Source organism: Rutidosis leptorrhynchoides, chromosome 4 (genome assembly GCF_046630445.1).
Source record: "Rutidosis leptorrhynchoides isolate AG116_Rl617_1_P2 chromosome 4, CSIRO_AGI_Rlap_v1, whole genome shotgun sequence".
In the NCBI taxonomy this organism is placed as follows: domain Eukaryota; kingdom Viridiplantae; phylum Streptophyta; class Magnoliopsida; order Asterales; family Asteraceae; genus Rutidosis; species Rutidosis leptorrhynchoides.
The window spans coordinates 604,684,547-604,693,969 of record NC_092336.1 but is presented as its reverse complement, the minus strand read 5'-3'; positions in this window follow the sequence as shown (position 1 = coordinate 604,693,969).

Below are 9,423 nucleotides of genomic sequence, written 5' to 3'. Positions count from 1 at the left end.
ATTTCATAATATATCAGACTATCAACGACTTAACAATAATCTTGATGAATTCAATGACTCGAATACAATGTCTTTTGAAATATGCTATGAATGACTCCAAGTAATATCTTTAAAATGAGCAAATGCACAGCAGAAGATCTCTTTCGTACCTGAGAATAAACATGCTTTAAAGTGTCAACCAAAAGGTTTGTAAGTTCATTAGTTTATCATAACAATCATTTCCATTATTTTAATAGACCACAAGATTTCATATTTCCATTTCTCATAAACATACGTCCCGTACATAGAGACAAAAATCATTCATATGGATTGAACACCTGGTAACCGACATTCAAAATATGCATATAAGAATATCCCCATCATTCCGGGATCCTCCTTCGGACATGATATAAATTTCGAAGTACTAAAGCATCCGGTACTTTGGATGGGGCTTGTTGGGCCCGATAGATCTATCTTTAGAGTTCGCGTCAATTAGGGTTTCTGTTCCCTAATTCTTAGATTACCAGACTAATAAGGGGCATATTCGGTTTAATAATTCAGCCATAGAATGTAGCTTTAAGTACTTGTGTCTATTTCATCAAACATTTATAAAGCAGCGCATGTATTCTCAGTCCCAAAAATATATGTTGCAAAAGCAATTAAAAAAGGATTAATGAAACTCACCTTATGTATTTTGTAGTAAAAATACATATGACGTCATTTATCAAGTGTAGGGTTGGCCTCAGATTCACGAGCCTATATCATTTTTATATTTATTAATGCATTTAATGGAATCATATGATTTCTTTTACTAATATGTATTATTTATATATATTTTTAGTTATATAAAATTTATACTAAATTCCATTATAGATAAATACTCATATTATATCTTAAATTATATATTTAAATACATTTATGTTGTATATATATATATATATATATATATATATATATATATATATATATATATATATATATATATATATATATATTCAGAATGTTTAATACCTATATTTTTAATTATATTAGTATATATATATATATATATATATATATATATATATATATATATATATATAGCTATATAAATAATGTTAATAGGTGTGATATATATATTATACAAACTATTAATATATTTATAATATATGTATTAAATATATATTAGATACTAAATATTTATCTGTAACAAAAATGCTAGTTTTGATAATAATGATTTTCTAATAATCATAACTTTATTGATATTGAATATACTAAATATGGTAACGACATTGTTAAAAATGGTATGTATGTTAATAATAATTATATTAGTTGTAATAATAATAATTATATTACCAATAATAATAGTTATTAATATCTTAAGAACTTAACGGTTTTATATCTATACGTATATATATATATATATATATATATATATATATATATATATATATATATATATATATATATATATATATATATATATATATATATACTTTGTTTATAATCTGTACTACCATAGTTTTATTATTTATCTCTTAATCAAATTAAACCTTATGTTTATCTAAACACTCTCTCACTCAAGATCATAAGGTTTTTCATAACATCCAAATTTAGTTCATAACCGTATAATATACCTAATGATAACAATCATAGTTGTAAATATAACAATAATGATAATAATATTAATTTAACTAAGAATCTTGTTACTAATATTACTTAATAATAATAATAATAATACATAATAATAATAATGATAATAATAACAATAACAATAATAATAACAATAATAATAATAATAATAATAATAATAATAATAATAATAATAATAATAATAATAATAATGATAATAATGATAATAATAATAATAATAATAATAATAATAATAATAATAATAATAATAATAATAATAATAATAAGAATAATAATAATAATAATAATAATAAAGAAATTAATAAATGAACTACCTTTAAAATGCTCAAAAAAATAGTAAACCGCACGTGCCGGGACTCGAACCCGCGACCTCTCGTTAACCCGAACAACCACCATACCACCCTGCTACTTCGATTTTTCTGTTAGAATCCCTATTCTAAATTTATATAACCCGTATACTAATGTCATCATCTTCTTCCCTAAACCCATTCAAACAGGAACCAAATTGCAAACATATAAACGAAATTTAAAATTTGTTTTAGGTCTGTTAACAGATACTTAAACAATTTAACTTGAGACATTTGAATTGGTATAACAGATAATAAAAAAAAATGTAGTTGTAGCTGCTGCTTCGCGAAAACCATTTTTAAACTCATTTTCTGATTTCAAATTTAAGGACGTTTTATACAAAAATTACAAAACGATTTATATTTCAAATCACTCCTGGAAACCTTCTTAATCATCAATTTATCCAAAAACAAAACACAGAAATCGAATTTTTCTTATGAACAAAGTCTTTAACTTTTAAATAATTAACTTTGACTTGAAAATTGATGATGAATATGAGGAATTGGAAGCTCTTATTTTACAGATAGTTTAAGCAAAAGAAAACTAACAAGACTGCATTTATACTTTTTAAAATTGATTACGAAATAAAGCTTTTGTATATTAAGTTCATGAACAGGGGAAACCGCTGTTTTTCTTTAAAAATAAAATTTGTTTATTCTGTTTTAGCTCGACTGAAATTCGTAATGGGTTATAGAGAAATTGAATTGATTAGTTGATGTCGACTTATAACAAAATCAGACAGAAGGTACGTAAATCACAGTCAAGATGAATTAATCAGAAAAAAATATATAAAAGAAATAAAAAGGTGAAATTGATTGATAACAAATTCCTGGATTAATGCTATGGATTGAAGTCGACGTTTACACTGGTTTGTTGAACAAATTAAATAGATAGATAGGGATGTAAACTGGATTTTATTCTCCTAAATATTAATACGTATTTAATTATTTCTATATAAGATTATAATGTATTTATAAATATATATTTATCTGTATGTGTACTGAATATATATATATACACAGCATCTGGTATATGTATATGTATATGTATCTAATTATGAGGATATACGTATATTATTAATAATATTCATACTAATATTAAGTATATTAATAGAATTAATAATAATGATAATAGTAATAAGGATAATATATCATTAATACTATTAAAAATACTAATAACAATAATAATAGAAGTGTTTTATTCTAATAATAAAAATAGTTAATAATATAAATAATAATAATAATAATGGTTCTTAATGATAATATTATTAGTAATATCTAATAACAATTACTAATATTAATCATAATAAATATAATTTTAGTTGTTACTACTAGTTATAATAATAATGATATTAATAGTATTTATAATAATAATATGTACTAATCGAATGTACCAAATTTCATATAATAATATTAATAATACTGATATTACTACTAATATTTATATAAGTAATAATTTTAATATAACAACTATATTTTAACTTGTATTATATATTATTAATTATGTGATATCTATTAATCATATAACCTATTATGTAATAGTTTTTATTGACTCTTTATTATTTATAGATTTTATATATGTTGTATAAAAATACTTATACATAGAAATTATACATATTTATATATAGATTCCTTTTAAATTACATCATAAATATTTTGTAACTTATTTTACATATTTTAATGTTTAAATTATATTTTATAACTTACCATGTTTGCCAAATTTGATAACCCCTTTCTACGGCGAAACCTTCAAGTAAACACGATCACCTACATTAAATGTCACCGGACGTCTACGCGAATTAACATACATCTTTTGTCTGTCTCTAGCCGCTTTTAACTTCTCTCGTGCAATTTCAACCTTTTTTACGGTTATCTTATAACAACCCGTCCTAATCCATCTGGACGAATACATTACATTTGGTTTCATCGCGAGGTATTTAACCTCTATATGATACATTTTACAAACATTGCATTCGTTTTTAAAAGACAAACTTTCTTTACATCTAACATTGACAGGCATGCATACCATTTCATAATATCCACTATTCAACTATAATTGACTTAATAATAATCTTGATGAACTCAATGACTCGAATGCAACGTCTTTTGAAATATGTCATGAATGACTCCAAGTGATATCTCTAAAATGAGCAAATGCACAGCGGAAGATTTCTTTCATACCTGAGAATAAACATGCTTTAAAGTGTCAACCAAAAGGTTGGTGAGTTCATTAGTTTATCATAATCAATCATTTTCATCATTTTAATAGACCACAAGATTTTCATTTTCAGTTCTCATAAATATACGTCCCATGCATAGAGACAAAAATCATTCATATGGATTGAACACCTGGTAACCGACATTAACAAGATGCATATAAGAATATCCCCTATCATTCCGGGAAATCCTTCGAACATGATAAAACAACATCGAAGTACTAAAGCATCCGCAACCATGGATGGGGTTCGTTAGGCCCAATAGATCTATCTTTAGGATTCACGTCAATTAGTAGATCGGTTTACTAATTCTTAGACTACCAAAAAAAGGGGCATATTCTGCTTCGATCAATCAACCATATAATATAGTTTCGATTACTTGTGTCTATTTCGTAAAGCCTTTATAAAAGTGCATGTATTCCCAGCCCAAAAATATAAAGGGTAAAAAGGCAAATGAAACTCACCATATAATATTTTGTAGTAAAAATATTCATACGACGATACTGAACAATGCAAGGTTAGCCTCGGATTCACGAACGTATATCATTTATATATATATTAACACATATAATTGTAATCACACAAATTTATAAATTATTATTGATATATTTGTTATTTTAATAAATTATGTGTTTCATTAATGACTTAAAATGTATTTATTTTATATACTTTAAATAAATAAAAATGTTAATATAGTTTAGTTAACTATATTTCTATATATTTAATTTTTATTGTAATAATGATAATAATAATAATAATGATAATAATAATAATAATAATAATAATAATAATAATAATAATAATAAAAATAATAATAATAATAATAATAACAACAACAACAACAATAATAATAATAATAATAATAATAATAATAATAATAATAATAATAATAATAATAATAATAATAATAATAATAATAATAATAATAATAATAATAATAATAATAATAATAATATTGAGTAATAAGTAAGCTACCTCAAGGAAGTAGTCCTAAAAAAATGCCCAAGTCCTAGTTTGAACCCGCGACGTACCGCTAACCCGATAACATCCTTAACCATTCGTCGGTTTTCGTTTTTCATGATTCTTTTCCCATCCTAATTATATATAAATCGTATAATTCTGTTTCCTTTTCATCTTCAAAACCAATACCAAAAATTTATTCATCCTTATCTATATCTTTATCATTGATTGATCATCATCAATTTCCATTTCATCATCATTAACTAACATCATCCTTAATCATTCTCATCATCTATATCTATCACATATATGTCATGTATCATAATATATATATATATATATATATATATATATATATATATATATATATATATATATATATATATATATATATATATATAACATCATAGTACCATTATCTTTGTATACATTTATCATCACCATAATCACATAACCTCATCATCATCCTAATACATCATCATCATCATTGCAATCCTAACTATATCTTCATCATAATCATATATCATCATCGTCAATATCAGGATATCATAATCATTTTCAAAACAGCAACAAATATCAATTGTATCACCTTGGTTCTTGGGGTTCATTCGAAAAACAAAACAGGAGCAAGAGTTTATTTACCGAATGGTTTCCTTGAGTTGGTTCTTGGGCCATCAAAAGCCCAAACGATCAAAAGGCCTAACATTTACGTATATTGAAACCTATTACTTGGTTCGTGATATGGTATTAATAAAACAGAATCCAATAGCAGCCCATGTAGTATTAAATAACAAAAAGATTTACGGTTTCTTTTCTTTCCAGTCATAGTCTCAATCCAACCCAGAGTAACCCTACCAAATTCAAGTGGGTTGATTTGTTTAATTGTTGTCTGCCACAATAGAAAAAGAGCACGCACTAGTATATAAAACAATACTATCATCTTTCCAACGTTGCTCGTGAAACAGAAACAAGAAAAAAAAAATTACTGCAGTTTTCGATTAAAATAAATAGAAATTAATAGCAGGTGCAGTCGGGTTCAAGCTTAAAGTAGCTACAATAGCTGTACATAAAACGAAGGGTAATAAGGAGGGTTTTCATGGTGTTTTTACGATGATACGGTTGTTGTTCAATCGAATTTGAAACAGAAAATAATCGAAGGTAGTTGGATGGCGATTTAGGGCTGTGGTGGTCGTAGGGTTATTCACAAGAAGGGAGAGAATAAAAATATATGTGAAAAGGTGATGGTTTTGTAAGGAAACAGAAAATGGAAAATTGGATGAGGGTAGTGGTGGTTGCTAGATGGGTGATAATAGTAAATGGGTGTTGTGTTTGGGTGATTAATCGAACACACTCAAATAGGAAGGTCAAGCAAGAAAAATTTAACATCTTGGTGGTGGTGTGCCCGATTAGAAATAGAAGGATTCATAGTTGGTGTCGATGGTACGCAGGAACATTGAGCAGCAACAGCTGCATTCGATTTAGTAGGTAGAAATAATTAGAAGTAATAAGATGATGGTTGATGGTTGTTGGAGTTGGCGGGTTGTCGTGGTAATTTACAGCCGAAATCAGTAGTTTAAAAGGAAGTGTTGGGTGGTTCCCAGATGTACAAGAGATATGGAGTGATTGAGGTGGTGTCCGTTATGGTTCTTAAACATATAGTGAACAATAATTAGACGAGTTGTAGTTGAGTCCTTAAGTGGGTTTCTGAGTCGATAGACATCACAAGGGAAAAATTTTTATAGTAGTAGGATATAGTTTATCGATGGTGTGTTCTTGGTTTGGGTTTGAACCGAAACATTAGTAGTAGTAGGTATGTGTCGTTGGTAATGGTGTTGGTGGCTCGATGGTAAACAAGGTGTTGGTGTTTTAACGAGGAAGAAGGTGGTGGATCAATCGTTTCAAGATGGTGATGATCGTTGAAGAAGAATGAAGATGGTGATTGTAGATATGTCAAAGTGGTGAAGGTTATGGCTTGCAGTAGTAGGAATCAAGCAAGTGATGCGGTGGTGGGTTTACTTGAAGAACGAGAGTAGATGGTTGGTGATATTTGATCAACAAGAAATAGAACCATTTAGGTGCAATATATCTATATGCAGTGTATATGTTATATATTCAAGAAATATTATAAATCATAATATAATAATAATCTTATAATCAACATGTGGAAATGAAAAGAATGATTGAAAAGAATGATACAGTTTAGCAGCCGGACTCTTGTCCTATTATCAAATCATGGAGTATTATATCGTGTCCATTGCTAAACAGTTAACGTACAAAAGTGTTCCTAAAAATCCCAAATTTTTAAAATTAAGTTCATTTAATTAATTCAGTCATTTAATGTTTAAAACCTGATCAAAAAGGTTCATTAATCATATGTTTTCTGTTCCAATTAATATGTACGGAGTACTAAGATTTAAACTAAAAAGTTAAAAAATATTTTTAACAAATCTAAAATCTTCGTAATCAAATTACAGTCCAACTTTTTATTTTAATCCTTTATGAACATGTAATATGTCTATATTAAAACTAACGAAACGTCAACCGAGTGTTACTGACATTTACTAATTAGGCTCGAAATCTTTTATTTTCAATATACTATATGTATATACAAATATCTTTTAATATCAGGTTTACTATATAACTAAATATATTAAATTTATAACTTCATATATATATATATATATATATATATATATATATATATATATATATATATATATATATATATATATATATATATATATATATATATATATATATATATATATATATATATATATATATATACATATACAAACAGTTGCTCGTGAATCGTCGGGAACGGTCGAAAGTCAAATGCATATATGAAACTGTTCAAAATTTTGAGATTTAGTTTAACAGACTTTGCTTATCGTGTCGAAACCATATAAAGATTAAGTTTAAATTTGATCAGAAATTTCCGGGTCATCACAGTACCTACCCGTTAAAGAAATTTGGTCCCGAAATTTGAGTGAGGTGGTCATGGCTAACAATAAAAATGTTTTCATGAAGAATATGAGTTGATAAATAGAGTTTTATCATCATTGAGTAATATGGGTAAAAAAATTCTATTATTCGAAGAGCACGAGTGAAGTTATCACAAAAGAGTGAAATAAAGAAGTAAAGATTTGTCTTAGCTTTTGACGTAGTCAGGTTGAATTCCGGAATTCAAGGTATTTAAAGAAAATCTTCGAAATCTAAAAGATTTAATTCTTCGGCGAGTAAGGAAATTAAGATTTCTATAATTAAATACGGTGATCTGCCTCAATTACTCTGTCTGATATTTCCATTATCAATTAAACTTTTTTCGTTCCATTATTCTCACCATTCCTATACTTTCTTTCTTAGTTCATACATCCAAAAGATTGTGAAAATACTTAATCCATTTCTAATCCTTGATATTTTTATAATTATCATTTCTGTCATCCCTCTTTTTAATCTTTCCACCAGAAAAATCTGTTTACTTCTACTATTACCTTGGGGTGATACTATTCTTAATTCTACCGTGTCCTTATATTTCTATTCATACTAATATCCATGGTTTGTAACCTCCGTGTTGTTATTGGGCTTTATATTTTCTTTTATATTTTGGATCTCTTTGCCTTTTTATTATCCTCTCGACCTCTAGTAAAGCGAGCAACTGTCTATAATTCGTAAGTACGGAGTTTCGAATGAACTTAATGTTCTAACCAAGAAAGAATGTAATCGTACGATTTGATTTGTAAAATTATCAGAATCATTGAGAATAGAACTATCAAGAATATATTTTCTTGATATGTTCAGAAATTAAGCAGAATGAAAGAGTCATGTAACATGGCACATGATGACGTTATGATCTGTGAATCGTCAGGTCTCATTAGAAACTCAACATGACTTACCGTAATATAATCACGTTGATCAAGTGTCATTATATTATACTAATTCATGCATCAATTTATTTACATTTCTCCAGGATTCATTCATAAATTAAACTTAGATTTTACAAAAGTTTCCAATATAATGAAACACAGGAAGCACGAAGAGGTATATAATTTCGGACGAGAATATTTATGAAAATATCCTCAGAATTATCGAAGATATTTATGATGATATTTTGGAATTTCCAAGTTCGAAGGTTGATGAAGAAAAATTTTCCGCAAGATTTTAACATGACTTCGGAGTAAGATATTCTCCAAAGATTTCGACGGATCCAGAATTACCTGGATTCTTTAAATATAGGGTATGGTCCTTGTATTTGTCCTTGGTCTCCTTCGTGGTTAGCTCAATCCGTT